The following is a 23,217-nucleotide window of genomic DNA, read 5'->3' on the forward strand; positions in this document are numbered from 1 at the left end:
AACAGTCCTATTGTAGAGAGAGACACATAAAAAAACAAATGATGTTGAAAGTCCAGAAGGTCAAGTGCATAGACCTGTTTGTCCTTCCTTCCCTGTATGATTGCAGATTCATTCTCCCTGGATGTCTTTATGTTGCACTGTTGCTCTGTTGTCTAACTTACACCTGCTGGAAGTTTTTTCTTTTGTCAAAAACCAACGCATTGATATTTGACTGAATATGGCACTGTGAGGTTTCCATAATGAGAATTCACACACATACACCAGGCAGCCATGGACCTCTACCATGAGAATTACCTGTTTATGTGGTTAGTTTACATATTATTAAACCACCCATCTGATCTCTAATGGCAGCCCTGCTGACACTGTCTGACCCAGTTTGACAATCTGGATAGAAATTGTAGGGTTGGCTGTTCAATGGCTGTGACTTTTAACAGCACTGCTTTTGGGCCTCAAATCAATTCTCTCTGTTTACAGACCATTTCACAGCCCTTTACCTGCAACATCACTTGTGTCAGTCCCATAAATACTTTGGTGTATATAATGCTTGAATTAGCATAATGGTTTAGGCTCTGAGCTCTTAGCCCAAAGAAGGATGCGTCAACATGTTCTCTTCACTTAAGCAATTAAGAGCCATTATGCTGCTTCAGTGGAAATATCATCAAGGTTAAAGACAATCCCAAACAGCCCTCTCACCTTTTTATTCTAAGTCTAATAAATGAGGCATAGAAATTGAAATGTTAGTAAACAGTCCTACTTGCAAGCTCTTTTTGGATCATGCTTAATCAGACCCCCGTTCACCAGACGTTTGCAACAGTTTCAGAAATGTATACACTGAATTGTTCACTTAGTGCAAGAAAAATAGAATTGGCTGATTTAATTTCAAAGTCATAATGAGCACTGACTTATTTTTGCCAGCCTTTTAAAATTTTAGCATCAAATTTCATAGAAAATATTTCTATACTTTTCTTATTTGATAACGTATGGGCAAGGTTACATTTTTGAAGGTGACAATATTGTTGTGACTTTTAAACCAAAAGATATTTCCAAGGTCTTTCTGTATTTTTTCTTTTTCGATTTTTAAAATTCACTTAACTGGGGTACAATTTGCATATAATAAAATTCAACTTTAAGTGTACATTTCGATGAGTTTTGGCAAATGTGTACACTTGTGTAACTACCACTATGGTAAAGACAGAGAATATTTCCATAGCCTGGGAAAAGTTCCTTCGTGCCCCTTTGCAGTTGATCCTCTTCCCACACCCCTAGTAACCAATGATCTGCTTTTGATCACTAGTTTTACCTTTTCTAGAATTTCGATGGATAGAATCAGATGATATCCAGTCTTTTGTGTTTGGCTTTCCCTATTGCTTTATCCCTTTTCCTCCATCTATCAGTGAGAAGGTAATATGAGAAACACGACTTGGGTGGAATCCTGGTTCTACCACGTCTAGCTCAACGGCCTTGAGCAAGTTATTTAAAGTCTCCGGGCCTTAGCTTCCTCTTCTGTAGAATGGAGATAATACCCCCACGTGGCTTATAGGGGGTGTAAGTAAATCTATGCAAGTACTTAGGTAAGGCATCCAGAAAGTGCTCAATAAATGTTAGTTCCATAGATTAGTCCTGCTCTCTCCGGCCATTTAATTTCTCTAACCATTACCCACCACAGCTCTCACTATGACTGAATCCAGTGACTGCAAAAAGGCACAGGGCACTTTTGCAGGTTTTGGGAATACTCTGTATCTTGATTGTAATGGTAACCACACGTTTGTGTATGTTTGTCAAAACTCATCAAGCTCTACCCTTAAAATTGAATTTTATTATCTGTAAATTATATTACAATAAAGCTGATTCAAAAAAAAAAACTAAAAATAAAGAGACAGGGAAAGACCTTGGAAATAATCTCTCGGTTCTAAAATTCACATGTGATGAGAGATACTCTCAACTCCGTGCTTCATCAGCCGAGCTTGCTGCTGCTTTGGTCAAATAAAGGAATTATTTAAGAACAGCACGTCTGATAGCACCAGCGAAAACCCTACGCGTTGTCTTCACAACTGTCTTTGTGTTGACTTCGTAAGTTTAAGAAAGCAACTGTGCAGCGAGCTAGTAAAAGTATGTGAGAGAAAGACTTGTGTGTGTGTAAAAGAGAGAAAATGCAGTTAAGTGACATTGTATTGGCCATCTTGAATGAACAGCTTCAAAATGCCATAAACAGCATATTGAATACAGAAAAAAACATACAAGAAGATTTGAGCTCAAAAGCAGTTTATTGAAGTGTCACTTAGTTTGAAACACCTTCCCCAACTCCCACCAATGCTCTCACCCCCTTTCTGAGCTGGGGGCCCCTTCTCTGCATTCTGACAGTGCTCTGTCCCTACCTCCATCACGCCAGTTATCACTCGGCATTTTAATGATTGCTTTAGGTGCCTAGCATCTATCCTCTTCCCAAGACTGTGCAGTCCCCGAAGAGAAGGACTTTGTCTTTGTCTTTATATTCCCAGCACCTTGAGCAGCCCTAAGTAGGAGCTGGATAAATGATGAATAAATAAGTCTTTATCACATTACCTCCATTTGTAACATCACAGAAAACATTTTTCCCATGCTTCCTTTTAATAGTGATTTGGTTCCAATGTATATGAGGATCTGAAGTAATAAGGAAGCCACTAAAATGCATGAAAAAATAACCGCCAAGGAGAAGATAAATACAGCAGGAGGAGAGGGAATAATTGGGAGAGTTGTCATCAGCCCTTCACTCCCAGAATCCCTAGTTTAGGCAAACTCTATCTCAGGAGTTCTGAGTCCAGTTTCCAGAGCCAGAGGACTTGGGTTAGATTTCAACCTGCCAAACTGTGACCTCGGACTAGTTACTGAAACTTCCTGAGCTTCAGTTCACCTGTGACTTTGCGGCGCATCTCCAAAACACAGGCAATGGTATTATACATCCTCCATAGGGTTTCTTGTGGGATGAATGAGATGGTGCGTATACAGCACTCAGCACCGTGCCTGGCACACTGTGAACACTCACAAAATGTTATTTTTCCAGCATGTTTCAAGAGTGGGGCTCTGGAGTCAAACAGATTAGATCTGAATTTTAAATCATTCTAATTCAGCCACCCATTACCTGTGTGAAGCTTGACAAATTACTTATAACCTCAGGTTCCACAAGTACAAAATGAGGATCAGAACAATACCTTCTCAGAGGGTTATTTTGAGTATTAAATGAGATTCAAGAGTTTTGCACATCGTGACTGGCAGATAGCAAGTGCTCAGTAAAGGCTTGTTATGATCCTAGCCTGATAGGATCTAGCTTTACTGTCATCAAAGCATCAAAGGAGCCCCGCTCCTCAGCAAGAAGGCTTTGAGGTCAAACAACCTGGGTTCTTTTTTTTTTTTTTTTTTTTTTTGCTTCCAGTTTTATTGAGATATAACTGACATACAGCACTGTATAAGTCTGAGGTGTACAGCATGATGATTTGACTTACATACATCATGAAATGATTACTACCCTAAGTTTAGTCATCCATCATGTCATAAAGATGCAAAGTTAAAGAAATAGAAAAAAATTTTGTTCCTGATAATGACAACTCTTAGGACTGACCCTCTTACAACTTTCATATACAACATACAGCAGTGGTAATTATATTGATCATGTTGTACATTACATCCCTAGTACTTGTTTATCTTATAACCAGAAGTTTGTACCTTTTGACTACCTGCATCCAATTCCCCTATCCCCACCCTGTCTCTGGTAACCACAAATGTGATCTCTTTTTCTATGAGCTTGTTTGTTTGTTTGTTTGTTTGTTTGTTTGTTTGTTTTTGAAGTCTAATTGACCTACGACACTATCCTAGTTCATGTTATACAACACAGTGAGTCAGTATTTCTATACATTTCAAAATGATCACCACGATAAGTTACCACCTGTCACCATACAAAAATATTACATAATTATTGACTATATTCCCCACATTCTACATTTCATACCTGTGACTAAATGACCCAGTTCTTAATCTTCACCATTCTCCCAACTGTATGCAAGGCACCAAGCCTCCCTGAATCTGTTTTCACCTGTAACAGATACAGATGATAATCGTCACTGGCTTGTTGGGAAGATTAAATGAGGTCATATGTAGTCAGGTGTCTAATGTATATATGTTCTGTTGAATACATTTTAGTTTCCAATCCACTGTATTCTCCTTGTCAGGCACACCTGCCCTCTCCTTTCTACCAATCCAGACGTCTTCTGCCCTCCAAGGCACACCTAAAAACCCCACCTCCTTCTGGGAGCTGTCTTATGCTGACTCACCTCGATCTCACAAATGTATCATATACTGTTTTTATCTTGCTGATTCTGTAAATTAGTCTTGTCTCCCCAACTGGACTGATTAATCTTAATCTCTCTGAGTCATGAAACCCTCTGATAATCAGATATTTCTTTGACTTTCCCTTCGAAGACATTCCCATACACATGAAAATTTGCCAGCAACTTCAAGGTGTTAATATCCCCTGAAACCTCTGAAACAGACTGTGATCTCCCTGAGGGCAGCAACTGTGTGATACTCTGTATCTGGGGCGGAGTTTGAGTAAAGTCCAGGTGATGGAAGATAAGTGATGGCAGCCCCTCTGGAAGGGGGGAGGCTGCCGACAGGGCAGAGGATCAGAATCTCTGTAGCAGCATGTCAGTCTTTAACTTTTCCAAAGTAAAGCAAATTGAAATCTAAGGCAGTACACAGATGCTGGAGCAGTAAATAGACATATGGAAAGGGAACCAGGAAAATGTTCCATTCCTGCACCACCGATGTGTCCAGTCCACAGAAGCCAAGGGAGTGCCCTTCTCTTATCCTCAGATCCAGGTCGTAACTTTTCCCGGGGCGTTGCAGCTTCTCATCCCCCTTTTGGGGCCGGATGCTTGGTTTGACTGTTTTCTTACTTATTGGCCTTTGGGACCGTGATTTGAAAAAGTTCGCCTTTGTCTCTGCTCACATAAAATTCTCTGATTTTGGTTTTCCAGTCTGTCATCCTTGATCTAACAAGAGAAGTACCACATACAGGATGTAAGCAGAAAGCGCCCAACCTGAATTCTAGCTCTGGCTCCGAGTAACTGGCCGTGTGACCTTGGGTAAATTACCTGTCTTTTGTGGGCTCAGTTTCCTACTTCCTGCAACCTGGCGATCTCACCCAGCCCCAACCCTCCACGCTTCTGAGACACTGCAATGATTCATGGTTGGAACTAAAGGGTTGTCTAAAAGCTTCCTTTGTGTGCACAAAAAACGTATGGAGAACGGCTGGGCGGGAAGGGTTTTAATGGTTCAATTACTAGATTAAATGAAAGTTGCCATATGTACCATAGAAAGTTTTCTAAACGATCTGACAAAATACACTCAACACTCGACAACAAAGAATATAAGCTTTATTTCTTCGATTCAAAAACCTTATAGATCTTGCATCCACTGTTCAAAGCCACCAAAAAAAAATGCAATTTTTCATGCTTTCAGGTTGCGGGGATTTGGAAAAATGGGAGTAGTAGTTCTAACCAAAGTGAAATATGTCTCTTTAGATCACCTAGTGTACCTCTTCCTGCGGCACCTGTATAACATTGCTGATAAAGAAAGTAGCATAATAAAGGCCTTTCTTGCTATGATGAGTGTTCTTTTGGCAGAAAATTATCATCAAAACATCTTAACCTTCTGCTATTCTAGTAACAACATCTGCCCACAACAAAAACTGGAAGCATGCGAACAGCCAGTTTCTAATTTTATTCTCCCTATTCAGACTATGCAAGAGGAAAAAAGATGATAAATAGCCAGAGAGATTTTCTTGACATCATGCTTAACTGAAATTTCAAAATAAATCAGTAGGGCTCCTTTTTAAAGACCTACAACTAAATTATCATTGGGTCGTTTTTGTTCTGCTCCCAACTGGGTTTCCGAAGAACTAGTGGTGAGATACAATGAGATCTGAAAACGGGCCACAGTCGGCAAACATTGCAGTTTGGTTTGATTTAGTCTAACTCTTGTGTAATAACTTTCTTTGAAGTGTGGGTTGAGGAGCAGGTTAGAAGCCCGAGGCCACAAGCTCATCTTGTTCTTGTTACAACTCGGATGCCCTGCAGTCCCCTCACTATATATCAGAGGCTTGGCACTGGCGTCCCCGGCTGATCAAGAGTGGAGCCCTCATTCCCTGTGCAGCAGAGCAACTGAGAGGCAAACAACACGGCTGTGTTTGCTTGGGAAAGCCATTTGCTAAAAGGACACAGGTGGGTCTTCGAGGAGCCTGTGAGCTGGAGGAAACCAGATGTTGTTCCCAGGGTAAGGAAAGAGGTTAAAAAACCATCCACCTGGTGTAAAGATGGATAGTTTCCCTGACCTATGTTTCCAGCTTGCTGGCTGCCTCGCGCCTTCTCCAGCTCTGGGAATTGTTCCTTCTCTGCGGATCCTCTGACCCAAGCAAATCTCAAGGCAAGTCCCCTGCTCCTGTCTCATCTGATTTTTCACCAGCAAAGTGAGGAGGTTGGACCAAGTGATCTGTTAGGCCCCATCTACTCTAAAATTTGGAGATTCTGACACTGTGACAGTCTTGTAGCCCCCAAGGGACTAGATTTCTTCCTTCCATTGGTCACATATTTTCCAGCAGCCTGAGTTAGACCCTTAGATATGATGTGGCCCATGGATGATTCTAGTAAATAACGATACCACACAGTCCTTAAAACTTGTAAAATGATTTTTACGTAGAGCAAGAAACCCCTTGAGGAGAGAAAGGGTGTTATCCTCCTCATTTTGTACAGACAGGAAGCTGTGCTGAGGGAGGTAAGGTCACAACTGCCAAGGTGAAAAGGATTCCCCCGACTGGGGCCAGATCTGAAACGAAAAAAAAAAAAAAAAACCTCCAAATGCAAGTTTCTTAGACCAGATGAAGCACACATACTCAATAAAAAAAAATGTGATGAGTGTCAGTAGCAGAGACGAGAGCAGCGAACATTCTGGAAATCTGCCTCAAAGTTCAGCCAGTTAGAGCCCCTAGTGCAAACTGTTTGTGTGAAGAGACAAAACTCCAAAAGTAGAGAAGAGGGGTTGGAACTGGTTTTCTTCCAGGACAAAGACTCTTAGCCTGACTCTAGGGGACAAAGGTTGTTCTTCACTCCTCATGCAGGGCTCTGAAAGGGGCAAACTGTGAGGGATGTGCGGAATTCATCTCTGGTAACTAGGGGAAGGGTACCAGTTCAAGCCAGGGACCCTGTGGAGGACTGGTGGGAAGTGATGACTTAGGGTGACACACCCTGGGCCCTGAGAACCAACTCTGTGCCATGACTCTTGCTTACAGCCCATACTGTCTTTTATCTCAGCTTTAAAGGAATCCTGTGGTGAGTTAGGGAGCCTGTAAAAATCACAAAGGTAGAGTGAAACAGATAGGGTCTGCAACACTGAAGGGGTTATTAAAACACACACACAGACACACACTCACACACAGAGAAGGTACACCTTCCTCCGTGGTGTGTAATTAAGAACTGCGATGCCTGGGGGTGGAGGTCTTCCCATCTAAGTGCAGGGCCTGCTGGAGCAAAGGAAGGACTAGAACAAACAGAAGCAAAAAAAAAAAAAAGGATAAAAGTGTCACCGACAACGTGGGAGTGAGCAGTGAGCAGAGTGACAAACCCCAAAGATACACCCGGGCCGGCCGCTCTCACCAGGAGTGACAGCAGGGCAGTGGGCCGCATGAGCTGCTGCAGCGGAACAGACGGTCAATTAAAGTTCCTGAGCTGCTCTGGGATCAGGAAAAGGTGGAGACAAGAAAGAATATAAACAGAGGAAGGTGGAGAGGGGGTGCAAGTAGAGGCTGACTTCCGGGAGTGCTTATCAAACCAAAAGCCTGGTCAATACGATTGTTTTGTGTCTTGCATTAGTGAGCCTTCATTACAGACAAACTCTGGGTCTACAAACCCAAGAAGGTGAAATTTCCAGGAACCTATGTAAGTCCTGAACACAGATTCTAAAGATCAGTTGAACTGAATAGGATTGATGGGGTAAGAATAAGACATGACAGGGTAAGAAAGAGTTAGCTTGGGGGTTTTGGCGACCAGAAACTCAGCAGGTGCTAACAGTTTGGCTACTAAAAAAAGCCCTACGAACTTCAGTTTTGATGAAAACACATGTCCGGACCACTGGGCTTTTATGGGTAGTACAGTTGTCCTTCGGTATCCATGGGGGATTGGTTCCAGGACCCCATGCAGATACCAGAATCTGTGGATGTTCAGGTCCCTCAGATGAAAATGGCGCAGTCCAGTCAGCCTCCGTATCTGCAGGCCCCACACCCACAGGAGTGGGACCACGGGATTCACATAGGCTGTCGGTGTTGCTTCTGAAGGTGAACAACCCCATCTCACGCTTGTCTACGGAGGCACAAACAAGATGGTAAGGAGTCCAGAAACCACATTCCCACAGGGGGCAGCTGGAACAAGGAAACTTGGCGGGATCCAAAAGTCATCTTTAATTTCTGAGTAAGAAACCTTGAAAAAAGAATCAAACTTGTGTGGCATTATGAGATATAACCAAAACCAAAGATTAGAAGGCCCATTTTGGCTCAGTGTAAAGCAGAACTTATCCCAATAGAACTGTTCAAAGGTAGAAGATGCTGCATTTAGAAGTGGAAAAATCCCCGGCCCTGGCAGTGGATTTCAAGCTGAGGCTGGATGATCTTCTGTCCAGGATCCGAGAGAAATGATTCCTGCCTTAGGTAGAAGCTTGGACTAAATGAATGACCTCTGAGATGCTCTCCAGCTCTTAGACACCAGGTTAGGATTCTTTGCCTTGGAAACCAACCACACAGTTCTGGAGACAAAACCCCAAAGGGACTTGATTCCTCCATGGACCTGTGGGGTGCAGAGGCCTGCCATAGCTTCTTTCTTTCTCAGAACGCCTCTTCTCAGCAAATGATGGAGCTCCAACTTAGTTAGAACCTGCAGATAGGGAATATATTTTGTTGAGGGGAGGGTATAGCTCAGTGGTGGAGCCCATGCTTAGCATGCATGAGGTCCTGGGTTTCGATTCCCAGTACCTCCATTAAATAAAAAATAAAAAAAATAATAATAAATAAATCTAATTACCTCCCTCCCCAAAACAACAACAACAACAACAAATGTATTTTTGTGAAGCAAACAGGGGTTTGTCTTCCTCATGCCCCCTAAATGCAAGCAATCAAATTTGTTTTGCCTAAGTTTCTTAAGAATGTCTCAAAAGCTCTTTCTTCTTCTCCACCTCCAGTAACACTGCCTTAGTTCAAGCCACCATCATCTCAACCCTAGGACTTTTTCAAAGGCCTCCTAAGTAGACTCCTTACCTCCACTTTTATCTTCTTCAATACACCCTCTGCAGAGCAAGCGGAGTAGTTTTCAGAACCCTGCTTCTGTTTGGAATAGCTCCCCACTGAAGTTCTCAGTGTTGCTTGGTAAGCCCGGCAGACTCCTGTTCTGTCACTTCCCACACATGCCACCACCCCCTCCACACCACACCACAGACACATGGACACACACACACACTTTCTGCTTCAACAATACCAAACTATGTGTCATTTTCCGTGCACACTATGCTGTTATACAGCTCTGTGCTGTGTATGCTGTTCCCTCTATGTGAAATGCCTTCATCCTATCCAGTCCCTACCTCACCCACCATAATAGTTCATGTTTATACTTCTTCATATGTTAAAGCGTTGCTTGGGCAGAACCTTTAAGAAGCCTTCTTTTGACTTCCTCCCCAACTCACACCATCTCCCAAAGTTAATCATTCCTTCCTATTTGCTACCCCTGTACCTTTGTACATGGTTCTCTGGCAGCATTTATAACACTGTACTGAGATACAATTATTTATGTTTCTGTTTTCTCCACTGCTCTTGAACTCTTCAAAGGCAGAACCAAGTAATATTCATCTACAAACTCCGAGAACTTAGCACAGTGCTTAGAGCGCTTAGCACATGGTACAGGACTGTATTTGCTGAACTGATCTGACAAAGGGATCTTCATGAACACATCTATCATTTGCTATAATATCAGACATTGTATTATAATACACATGGACATCAAACTCTACAATGAAAAACAAAGTTAAACTATTGAAATTTCCCAGCAATTTTAAGTTAAATAAAAATGACCCAGGGCTAAGAGCAAAGTCTTGGAAAGGAAGTAAGGTAAATTCTAACCTATGAATTTCTGCTACCCCTATTAAAAGCTTTTGTCTTGAGAAGATTTAATCAGGAAGCTGGTCCCAAAGAACACCGGGGGTTTTGACTTGGCTTTTAAAAGATCACTCCATTTGCTATGCTGAGGATAGGTTTAGGGGGCAAGGACTTAAGTTTGGAAGCTACTGCAGCAATCCAGGTGAGAAATGACAGAGGCTTGGAACAGGATGGTAACAGTGGAGTGCTGAGGAGAGGCTGGTTTCTAGATGTGTATTTAAGTGGAGATGGCAGGATTTGTTGATGGAATTGATACAAGGCATGAGAAAGAGAGAGAGTGGAGTTAGGGGTGACTTCATGGTTTTTGACCTGAGCAAATGAGTGGATAGATCTGCCATTTATTGAGACAGAAGACTTCGAAAGACACAGTTTTGCAGGGAGGGGGATGGGAAGAAGAGATCAAGGGTCTAACTTTGCTTGTGTTACATTCAAGATGCCTACTAGATACCCAATTGGAGGTGTAAAGCAGCTCGTTAAGGGGAGGGAGTCCAGCTGGAGTTATGCATTTGGGAGTAGCCACCCTATAGGTGATATTTAAAGTATGAACCTGGAGGAAATCAACAAGGAGTATAAACAGAAGAGGAAAAAAGACTAAGTTCTAGGACACCCCAACATTTAGAGGTGAGAGAGACAAGAACTTTAGAAGGCGTGGTGAAGAAGAAAGACCAGGACAGCAAAGTATCCTGCAAGGCTAGTGAAGAGGAAGAGAAATTTATATGCCTTGTGAATAGCACTGATGGGTCAAATAAAAAGAAAACCAGGAACTGATCACTGCATCTAACAACACAGACACAAGGAAAGTATAGTATTGAAAAAAGAATAGTATGGATCCATTTAAGACTCCCCACAATTGTATAGGATAGGAATTACTATTATTCCCCAGAGATGGACACTGAGAGGCACAGGAAGATGAAATAACTTGCCCAGGGTTACACAGCAAGAGAGGGGCAGAGCTGGCATTTGAACCCAGGTGGTGTAGCTCTGGAACACATCCTCCCTGGGGAAACAGGGAAACTAGGAGAGAGACCTTTTATGAGATGTGGACTACATGGTAAAGACCTTAAGGTGTTGCTTTTAATTTAGGATTACACTGAAGCTCTATTTCTGATCCTGCTCCTTGACTTTCATCTGTTCTTTTGTCTAAGTCAAAAAAAAAAAAAAATAGGGGGGCCACTGATTGACTTTAAAAGTGCACCCCTATGGAAGCTTTATGGATGCTTATTTAATAACCATGATCAGCCTGGTTAGCTCAACTGGTTAAGCCACGGTGCTGACACCAGGGCATTCCCTGACGTGAACCAGGTTTCCCAGAACAACCATGTCTTGCGGACATGGGCTTATTCTTTGCCCTTGACAAATACCTTCTATGCAGGTTCAGGGTGGTGTTGCAACTCCTGGGATGATAAATTTAGTATGTGTTCTATTGCCAAGGTATCAGTAGTACCTCTTTCCTGTTCAAAAGAACATATTATTTTCTATTTTAGTGCTGAGGAGAGGGATAGTTTACTGCGCCCACATCATCACAAGATGATCACACCCTCAGTGGCTCAGGTGTGTAAACTAATAAGGCTGTATTTTTGGATAGTAAAGAGCTACTCTTTATTAAAATGAGATAGACTACCTTCTGGAGCCAATTAGATGGAGACCAAACCTGAAGAAAGCATTAGCAAGGATCAGAGCCCACTACTCAGGGATATCTTTGAATAATTCTGGGGAAAGGAAATGTTAACTGAGTGTTTTATTTAACTTTTAAAATCAACTCTACCTTTTGAGGGAGCACTACCTAGTTAGTGATCTGACCCTGGTTGAGAAAAACCTCCAGGAGTCAATCACAATTTAAACTTCCAAGACCTCACTCAGCAAATTCATTCCTCAGGTTATCCTGTCCTGGCATTTGCCCTGTTTATTAGACCTAGTGGCCAAACTCATTCTTCCCTCATGAATTTATTGCATCTACATTTTTGGAAGTAATGAAACATGTATAACCAACTTTATATTTGATGTAATTGTGGGTGGTCACTTTAACTTTCATTCCCCATGCTGACTCGCTAACTTGGATAGAGTGTTTTGACCACGTGGCAGTCTTTGTCAAGCTAGTTACATCTGAGGTTATGCTGATCAGCCTCTGAAATCCCCAGGCAAATATGTAACTAGAAAGTCCTTTTCTCGTCTCCCTTAAATCTCAAATTTCCCTCAATTCCCACAGTTAAAATAACGTTATTTTTGTTGTAATCCAAGTATGAGATGTTTAGGTATGGGGAGGGTACAGCTCAGTGGTAGAACATATGCATAGCATGTGTGAGGTCCTGGGTTCAATGCCCAGTACCTCCATTTTTTTAAATTTTTTTTCTTTAAGTATAAGACATCTTACAATTTGTGGGGCACACCACTAGTGGCATTATTCGATTTTCCTTTCTTTCCAAGTCATATTCAAGTCTTGCCTCATTGTCACCATCTATGATAAAGGATGATTAGCAACAGATAGAAATGTGAATCCAGGCACTAGAGATGCTATGTAGACACAGAAAAAAAGAAGCTTTAGGAGCTGGCTATCTTATACCTACCATAAACCTACCATAGTCAAGTCAGGTTCGATCAAGGCCATACCCACATTCTCCGGCTCTATGTAGATGCACCCACATGCCATTTTGCCCTGCCAAAATAATTCTTGCTGGGTAATTCTCCTCACTGTCTCACCAGGCCAAGCACCTGATTGTCAGAGGAAAACAAAACCAAACCAAACAAAAACTATCACTGCAAAATTTAAGTATACTCACTTTTTTCCGTATTTATTTTTAACAAGCATGGATGGGGGCAAGATGGAACAAAACACAAACAAAACAAAAATGGTCTTAATGATGTACCTACAACTTAAGTTTTCCAGACAAAGCCAAGCCTGGTTGGTTCTTATAAACCAGACAGAAAATTTGAGCAGCAAAAGAAGGGCTCTAATCAGAAGATTGTGAACATAAGACTAAGTTTCCCACTGACTGGGCTCTTTATTTAGGTAAAAAGGCTTAGAAGAGCTGATGGAGCTTTTCAAAATAATATCTTACAAGCATTCTGCTCCCTTTTAAAAACCACATCTAGCCCTTGAATGGGATGAGCAAACAGACTGGGTGGTGTTAAGTCTGTCCATGGTTGGCAGGAAATATGATGCATTTAGCCATATCCACCACCACAAAGGCTGGTTCCCCCACAAACCTCCCCAGCAGTACACGGATGAAAACGTGGATTTTTTTTTTTTTTTTTTGCAGCAGAGACGCTGATACATAATCCTATTACTATCCTCAGCACCTATTAAATATGATTGAAACAACGCCCATTGGAAGTCTTAAACCTTAACCACCAGTTTTACTTCTAAAATAAAGTAAACTGCCAAAAGTTCTGATAAAAGTGACAATTTATATTTTTAAGTAGTACAACTGGAATTTTCCTATAGCTGTAGACAAAGGAATTCTCACTCAGATAAGTAGAAGAGCACCAATAAATTTAAGGTAGCTTATGCAAGTTAGGCACTAATGAATGTCATCTTCTGTTTTGTCATGAAAAAAGATCTTTCTGCTGCTAAAGGAGACTGATTTAGATTATGAATAGCTGTAGTGATTTGCAAAAATGGCTCCAGAGAGATAGAATGAGACTCCATATACTCATGGCACTTGAGGTTTCTGCCCTTTTTGTTGAAAATTAATTTGTCCTGTGGGTTATTGGATTCTAGCTCAGCCAATGTATATTGCTCAGTCATCACAAATTTACTTAAAATTTAGTGTAGCTGAAGTTCATTCAACAAGACAAAAGTCTACAGTTGAAAGCTTCTAAAAATCTTTTTTAAAAACTGGCTAACGGTGTAATGGAAAGTGCTGGTGTCTAACTAGATTCACATAATGTTTTGCAGGTATCAATATATGCTATATGACTATGTTAGAAATAGATTTTTCTCTTGTTTCCCAAGAAAAAGCAGATAGGGAGGATTTATCATCCCTTGGTAAGAGGACATTTTGCTTGAAGTTTCCATATTCTGAAAAAATATAAATCCCTAAATTCAGATTAGATTCTGTAATATGTACCTTATACTTTGTTCATTCATATAATTTATGTAATTTCAAAACAAATGTTTTTAAGAGCAAATAGATTATACAACCCCTAATGCTTCCAAATCCCAAATATATTACACTAGAAAAAAACTTTAAGTACATAAATTCTGTTTCCCCATTTCAGGACTCTTACCTTAGGTCACTCACCTCCTACTTGGGACCGTCCAGCATGGAGGCTCATAGACTGGGAGGGTCAGAGCAAAGAGAGTCATACTTCAGACAGAGAGTCAGGACACAAATCACTTGCTTTTGACAAAAGGAACCCTAGTGTCGTGGCCATGCTCATTTACCCAACAATAGTGAGAGGGAAAAAGAAAGGAGTATTCTTCAAAAAGGGGCTCTTGTGAGAAGATACAAAGGAGGCCAAAAAAAAAAAAAAAAGAATGAGCAGCTAATTGTGGGAAAGAGAGCAGTTTTTAATTAATCATTCCCTTAAAGTGATTTCTATACTATTTTTCATTTTTACACATTTAAATATGTATATTTAACAAATTAAACATGTTTAAATGTGTGCTTGACAGTCTTTTTTCCCTTTGAAAACCTAGATGACTATCAAAACTTATTTAATAGCTAAAATCACGCTAAAGAACCTCAACTGTGATTAGGGCCATTGGGGTAGCTCCTAATTAAATTGATTCACAGGAGGCCACAAGCATTATTTGTTCATTTCATTTATAGCTGAAAGACTACTAGATAATAAGACTGTTTTCTATGGAAATATTATATTACAAACTAATTAAGAGCTAAACCAAAATGGTAAGAACATTAGGATGCATCACCTCATTAAGGAAAGAAAGCAAATGGTATTGGGGGGGGATCTAAATCATAGTTTTGGACTTTTTTTGTTATATTCCTCGCACTAAGATTACAACTGAACTGCACAACTGATAAAGTTCAAACTCTGAAGCGATCAGCTCTTTGCTTAGGGTACAATTGCACAAAATGAGATACAGAGTGCTAACCAAATCATGACACAGTGGACTGGAAATTTTAGATTAATAAACCTCTTCCCGTGGAGAACTAAATAACTTTTACAGTTTTATCTATGGTTATTTGTTTCTCTGAAGATTTATGGTCCTCGCAACAGATATGCATCTTATCTTTCACTTTCCAGATTAAAGAAAGATGATTTTAAACAGGCTTCTGACTGGCATAATCTGGAATTGCAGATGATCTCAATTTTTTAAAAAATGCTAAAAGTGAACTTGCAAGTCAAATGAAAATGACTTTGCGCATGTCAGGTGCATAGGGGAAAAAATCTGCATACAGCTAAAGAAGGTTGACCTTCCGTTACCAATACCGATTCCCTCGCCCTACCCCAAATCAGCCAGGTGCAATCTGTACATGCTTAACCAGGAATTAAAACTCTTCGTGCTGCTGCTGCTGCTGCTTTAATTGATTGATGCTAAAAGTTTAGAAAATAAAACCTAACCAGCTATTACAAAGCGCCTTTAAGCAAGCCTTCTCCTTTGAAAGAAGGATGGTCAATTGAAACTGGCAGACCACATTTTTAGGTTTCAAGCAGCTCTGTCATTCTACAAGGAATGTGTCTGCCACTTCACACGATAGCTCGAGCTGAAAGACATGTACTTTGAATCAGAGAATCAATAGAACACTTAATGGACAATTAGGAGAACAGCTGTAGGACTGTCAGAGACCCATCTGTACACAGCTCAAACAGCAAGCCTGGACAAGGCCTGGAAAACAAAGTACACTGCTCCAGGGCACTGGCCCCAGTACAAAACCTCCCTTTCATTTCTCATTTAATGTTAATATAGTGTTCTTTTTCATTACAAATTTTAACACATGTAGAAAATTATGGAAATTGCTTAAGCCATTTGTCAACTTATATCATGTGAATTGATCAATAAATTTCACTACTTTGTTGTTAATGTAGATAAATTTTGGCATTTAATTAAGCTCCAGTGAAAATGTGGCCACTTTTAATTTCAGCAGATGCTGTCATTTCATTTGTAATACATAACTACGGGGGTAAATACAACCCAATCATGAATTATCACTAAATATTTATAGACAACATAGCAATTCGGAAAATAGACACAAAAGAGTTTTACCGTGAAACGATTACTATGAGCAAAATCTGAAATAGGTGGTGAGGAACTCTAATAGGAGCTGTGAACAGAATTTTAATACAGCAGCTCTGCCAAAGAGTTACATATGTATATTTTCCCCTCATGATTCTGCCTCCATAGAATACATCTCTATTAGGCAGAAATAATTTCAAATTCTTTTCACAGAATTGTTCCAAATGTTAAGAGAGAGTTTCCTAAGTTTGTGGGAGCCTATGAAAATGTATAAATTAAGATAAAAACCCATTCCTTTATATTTCTTTTTACTGAATTGATTCAGATACAATTGGGAGCCTTCTCTTAATGGATGAGAGGGAAATCTGACAGCACTCGTATCACACACACACACAGGACTTGGATTTGGAATATAAGGTTGGTCAAGAGGACACTGGGGTGGGAAAAGGAGACAAGATTCTAGACAACGGGAGAAGGAGAATGAACTTTTTAGGCTTCCTCCATATGACCCGAGGGGCCCCAGTATGAAATCCTCCTCCTGACAGCCAGAAGCCCCATAGCCTTAACCCTCCGTGGCGTAGTCTGACATGATAAACTGCTGTATCTCATTTGAGGGAGAAGAGGCTGCCTCCTGGTGATTCTGCTGGTGCCTTCAGGGAAAAGGGGACTCAAAATCATATTGCTCTCTTTACAGTGAAACCCACTCCAGAACGCCCACTCCCACCATTGTCTACCTGCTTCAGTAAGAGGGCCCGGCTGGCTGTGCAGGCACTGCATTTTCAGCAGAAAAACCGACCTGAGCTTTTGTGTGTAGCACCTTTGTAAGTACTAAAAAGTAAATAAATAAAGTTTAGGGAAATCAAAGCTGATCCCTCATTCCGATTTTTATGATGTCTCCATGTCAAGTTGGCCATCGTTACTGAGGCGGTTTGGCACTTCTCATTGTTCTGGCAGAGGAGTACCTGGTCAGAGAAGATGCTCTCTAAATTCAGACTCTATTAGAGAAATGAGAATTCAGCAGCCAAAGGGAAAATGGATTGGGTCTTCTTGCTGAACCAAATTACACACCTAAATTCCCAGCCAAAATCCTCTCCCTGGCTCACTCTCACATGCTCACATTTCTTTTCATTCCACAACTTAAATATCCTGGGACTTGAGGCCTTGTTTTTATACCACCTAGAGAATAGAAGGGGCTGGAAAATTCACCTCCGCTCCCATTTGGATAATTAGGGATCTTTCTGCAATCTCTGAAATCTAGGATTTCACAAAGTCCTACTCGTAGCATTTTCCTGAGTTATGTGTGAATTTCTTTGTCTTTGGGGGAAACTGAGGAAAGATATAGGTTATTGCATGGGCTAAGGAAATACTGGCATTTCTTGAATATTTGATATGGACATTAAAATGGTAAGAAAGTTAAGGTGTAAGACTGGTTGAGAAACAAAAATTGAGATTCTAAAAAACTGAAATTACAGTGGATTAAAGATGGCCACAAAATTATTTGCCATTCTCTCATCAGTAAATGGAGTCTATTTCCTCTGCCCGTGAATCTGGGCTGGCCTTTTGAGTTGCTTTTGCTCAACAGAATTTAGCAGAAGTAACACTGGGCAAGATCACTGCACAGGCCTTGAGAAGGTCTGGAAGCTACTGCTTTTGCACTCTCTTAGGAGGCAGCTGCCTTGGCCTAAAAAAATCCAGGCTAGACTACCGAGTGATAAAGAGTTACCTGGAGAGTGGTCTTGGAAGATAAGAGACCGTCTTGGATGTTCCAAGACAGATTCCCAGCTGAAAGCAACTGCATGACTGACTGCAGCTTGACCGAGAGGAACAGAAGAACCTTGCAGCTGAGCTCAGCCAACCCACAGAATCATCAGGAATAACAAATCCTTCATAGGGAAGCCATGGCATTGTCGGGTGATAGGTTACGTGTCAGTAGATAACCAGAACAGATTCTGTAATAAAAAGTTCCATTCTTTTTCTTCTCATATCTAATCCTCCTTTTGAAGTTATGCCAACTGGCAGTCATCACCTGTTTTCCTATGCCTCTTGCAGAACTGATTCCATAACAACAAAACAAAAAGCCGAGATACGAATTGGGAGGGATGGGTTGAATTCTTTTTTAAAAGGAGGGCAGACTCATTCCCTCTGCTGTTAGTTTTCTATTTTCTCTCTTTATGGTTTCACTCACTATCCCAAGTCTACATCAATGCTCAAATTAAACACCAAAGGAAAGAACTGTATCCCTTGTCAGGACTCTGGTCTTGAAAGTCAACTGAAGGACCCAATTTGCTTGGGTAAATGACATCAGTGTATGTTCTGCTATTTATAGTATAGTTGCCAAACATTAACTCGTTAAAATGAATTTTTTCTCAGCTGAAGAAACAATCACAGCTGTGTCTTAGGGAGCTGTGTAACTTGGGCAAGTAATTTTACCTTTTGGGGCCTCAGTTTCCTCATCTGTAAAAAGAAGACAATGGACTAGATAATCTTTAAGGTCCCTTAAAACTTGGCCACCTTTCAGAGATATATGTCATTTTTCAGGTGATACCAGCGTAATGCCTTATTGCAATCATGTTAGTGTCAACGAAAAAGTCCTTCTCTACTGCCCAAGGCAGGAATGAATATATCCTTAATCTAATATTCTACCCCTGAATAATTGAGGTGATTGTATAATTAACTTTCTCTCAGAAAGCATAACCCTAATTTTTTTCACTCCATCATTCTATAAGGACAAAGAAGTATGACAATTTGTCTTTACCATGCAGGTCTCTAAATGGATGCCCATTCTTCATAAAGTTCATAGGAAGTTAGTACATGTTTTGCTTGTGGGAAAGATCTGAGAGGAACTGAGATAGGGTACTAGCTTTAGCCTGGACAGTAACAGTTTCAAAACTTACTGGTTCTTATGTTATGTCTGATATAGTTCAGGGGGTCTTCATGAAATCTTGCTACCTTCTGGGTTTTGTCAGAAACAGGATATTAATGTGTCATATACATTTAATTCAAAACTAACAAGCAGAAATAAAAACTTAGAGCTCTCTACCTCATGGCATTATTATAGTAAAATATGATAAATATCCAGTATGGTAAATATGGCAAAGTTAGTTTTCACTTATAATATCTAGGAAAAGAACAATATGGTTTGTTAATTACACGTACAATCCCCAAATTTAGCAGTTTCAACCATTTATGGAATCAAATAGATCTGGGGCAGAATCCTGAATGAATCACTTACCAGCTGGGTAGCCTTGGGCAATCTGATTAATCTGAGTCTCAAGTTTCTTCCATATACAGCACAGATTTCTGCCTATGGCATAAAAACGAGATAATGCATACACAGTGCCTAGAATAGTAAGCACTTAGTGAATAAAAGTTACAATTCAGTGTGAGCTCCATGAGAGCAGAAAGCTTGCCTGTTTTGTTCACCTTTCTGTCTCAAGTACATAGACAAGTTGTGTAAGGGAAAGATTATTTTTTTCTCTGGCCAACAGTTCCAACTTCCTTCCATGGCTTTGTTACATTGTTCATCAAGTAGAAATCATTTAGTTTGAGTTTCACATCTTTTAACCTCCTCTGCTCATGACGAGGAATCAAGCATCTGAAAGACAAAAATCAGAGGGATAAACCCTGCATAGGTCACTGGTCCTTGGTAAATTAAAAGTTATGAGCATGAACTAAAGACAACCATGGCTCACGTGGAATGGAGGATCCCTGATCACAAAGTAGGCACCTTTGGAAGTTGTGCTGCCTTTACAAGGACCACTACATTGGTGAGTTTCTGCTCTGGTAAAGAGTTTTTTTTACCAAAAACAAGTGGATTGGGTTTTAGGGGATCCCTGTGGAGTAGGTGTGATTCAGTCTGGTAGAAGAACAAGACAAAAACAGGTTCCAGATGATTCACCCCAGGATTGGAGCTCACATTGCTTAACTTTCCTAACTGTCATTCATGTTGACCAGACTTCTTTGCTTTCTATATTGGGAAAGAATCTGCTCAGTGGTAGGAAGCAACATTAGAAAACAAGGTAAACACATGTTCTCATCTTCCTTCAGGGACGCCAGGCTTTGCAACATACCGGAAGAAACCTTGTAACGATCGATGATCAGAGCCTGCCCAGGGGTCCTGCTGCCCCAGATGGATAATCAGTTTTGGCTCCTTTTCATATAAACCTGCTTTTAGTGTGGCAGACAGTGGTTGAGGATGAGATTGTTCCCTCCCAAACTACACCAAATCTATGCCCAGTCAGTCATCTCCTGCTAAATCAGTTAGTTCATTGGGTCTCTACATGTGGCAAACACGGAACCATACAAAGGGCTTCACACTCCAAAACAAAACCACTGCAGTCCAGTCTTCCTCTAATTACAGAGAATTAATGTGGTAAATCTAAAGCCAGTGAAAATAAAAGACTTAAAAGCAGCAGAGAGGAGACTGCCAGTAAGGGGGCCAAGCCCTGGACGTGGAACCTGGTATTAATTGTTCTAAGTCCTTGATAGTACATGGTATGTGACACGAACTCGTCAAAATTACCCTGACTACCTTCCTCTTTCTCCATCCCAGCTCCTGTGGGAAAGAAGACAGTGAGCAACAGGAAACGGGAGGAGATAGTTTATAAAAAGCATTAGCACACGCAGAATGCGGGCTGAAACGTGCGCGTCTTATTCTTTGTACCCAGGGCTGAGTATACGAAGTTGTGTAAGAGCTCTCAGATGATTCCAGATCTTCACTTTCATATCAGCTTGCTTGCAGCTCTTGATGAGATTTGAAGATTTTAAGAGCTAGTCTACCTAAATGCAAAAATAACAATCATGGTGTTTCTTTACATGCTAATATTACGAAAGCATCCTTCTTTATGTTGTAGAAGTCAGATAAACCACAATCAAGGTCTATCTGTGGCTTGAGGAGAAGCTGACTTGAATCTGAGACGTGAGTTTGGTTCAATTTCTAGAGCATAACCAGATAACTTCAGAGGATCACGGAGAGGCTAATGCTAGTTCTTCTTGAGAAGTTGATGTGTATGTGTGCATAAAATGTATATTACAAATATATTAATAGGATTCTATCTCAACAGATTTAATTCTTAAATGCTACATATACTTGTTTAATCTCCCATTTTAAAAGTAGAAAAGGTTAGATTATAACATCAGGTTAGCTCTCTTTGAAGCAGGTAATAATTAAGTTGATTCACTGTTGCAATTACTGTCAAATCCCCCTTAATTACCAGAGATTTTATAGCAGCTTCATTATACGTCTGCTGTAATGCATTGTGGCCCTAAGGAGAAGTGTTGCAGGAAATTCTGCATAGCATGGATAATTCTAACCTGCAGTTACAGCTTCCAGCAAAAGCTTCTGCACTAAATTTTTCTTTTTTTGACACTTCTCCCTGTTACCCAAGTAGTTAAATGAGGTAACAATATTAAAATACCTACCTAACTTTGAAAGTTAGAATTGATTTCTCCATAGATATTAAAAACAAAAAAAATAGATGAAGAAGGATAAATTAGCCTTCCATAATTCCTGAGAAAGCATTAAATTATGTTTAATAATGAATTTAGATTATGGCATTCAAATAGATATGAGATCTATATCTAAATCAGAAATATATCTCATATTTTAACTTCTTGAGGATATTTCTTATATGATCAGCAAGACAAAATTATTACTGAATCCCTAATAGATAATCTTGAAGAGAATAATCAACTGCATTTTATTTATCAATGATTCTTCAACTAATTTCTGAGGAAAGTAATCATTTAAAATAGGTCATTTTTAAGTTTCCATATCACTGCTTGCTTTCACTGGAAAAATCTTTACAAATCAGAGCCTGTAAATTGAGTAAAGTTCAAAACAGATAACTGAATAATGTCTCTCACAGATCTTTTTTTGACCAAGGAATTTACTCCGCAGAATATATTAGATTCAGAAAGGGTTGCCATGTCTATGACACTATTGGCAGCTGTGTTAACAGTTAAGGGCCTGGCTTTGTACAGCAATACAGTTATTAAATTTCTCCAGAGACCATGACTCATTAATCAAATATTCATACATCTCTGTAAATACACGCTGAACAGAGAAAACCCTCAGAGCTGAGCATCCCAGTACAAGTGCTCTTTCATGTAACACTGACAAAATCCTGAGAACATGCGGTCATGTTTTGCATTTCTAATGCACTATGTACTCGTTAATACTCCATTTCCTAAAAACAGAACACAAATGATCTTACTGATTGCAAGTGTTAGAGGGTTACAATTAAAATTATTCCACTATTGCTTCATACCATCTTTTTTAAAAATGAGGACAGTGAATCAATTCTTCTGTTCTTTGTTTACCATCAAACAAGTAATTTTTTCCCAGGCGGATGAAGAAACCCAGGGCCATGCTCCTATTAATACAAGAATTTGTATTAGCATGAAAACAACAAATCACTACTTAAACTAGGGAGGCCAAATAACTTAACATATTAGCAGACATGAACTTGCTATATTTTGCAAAGTCCTCAGTCTGTTTTCTTCCACTGGGAGTTTTCTCCCTATTGTACAGTAACAAAAGGTCTTTCTCAATTGTGGTCTCTGGAAAATTGGGGTCTGAAGGCCAGGCAGAGAAGAGAAGGCTCAAATCGTCGCCTCATAAGGCTACTAAGAGCAGACCCTTCACCTCAGGGTGAGCAGGATGTACTATGCAAAGGGAAAAGAGGAAAGGAGCATCTTACATAAACTCCCCGTCTATTTAACAGCTTCAGAAACAATGGGAACCTGATTCTCGATGCCAGTAAAATAGAAGCAAACCTGTCAAGTGCCGTCTTGTCTCTTCTCCAACTTCTTCCAACGGCCTGTCTTTAATCCCATTTCTCTAAATTCTGGCTAC

At 40.3% G+C, this 23,217-nt stretch overlaps 1 long non-coding RNA gene across 4 annotated transcripts; it reads right to left on the bottom strand.

Moving 5' to 3' along the window:
• Positions 1–5,391: 5,391 nt before the first annotated feature.
• On the bottom strand, positions 5,392–22,279 carry LOC123615191 (uncharacterized). Of its 4 annotated transcripts, none has more exons than XR_012511206.1 (3): positions 19,594–22,279; positions 14,450–14,500; positions 5,392–12,931 (listed from the first exon to the last, which is right to left on the bottom strand). It is a non-coding gene; the product is annotated as an uncharacterized LOC123615191 (long non-coding RNA). The 4 variants fall into 4 exon arrangements; XR_012511205.1 differs by having other exon boundaries at positions 14,450–19,665; positions 19,785–22,264; XR_012511207.1 differs by having other exon boundaries at positions 14,464–22,279.
• Positions 22,280–23,217: the final 938 nt, after the last annotated feature.

Source organism: Camelus bactrianus, chromosome 13, assembly GCF_048773025.1.
Source record: "Camelus bactrianus isolate YW-2024 breed Bactrian camel chromosome 13, ASM4877302v1, whole genome shotgun sequence".
NCBI classification, from domain to species: Eukaryota; Metazoa; Chordata; class Mammalia; order Artiodactyla; family Camelidae; genus Camelus; species Camelus bactrianus.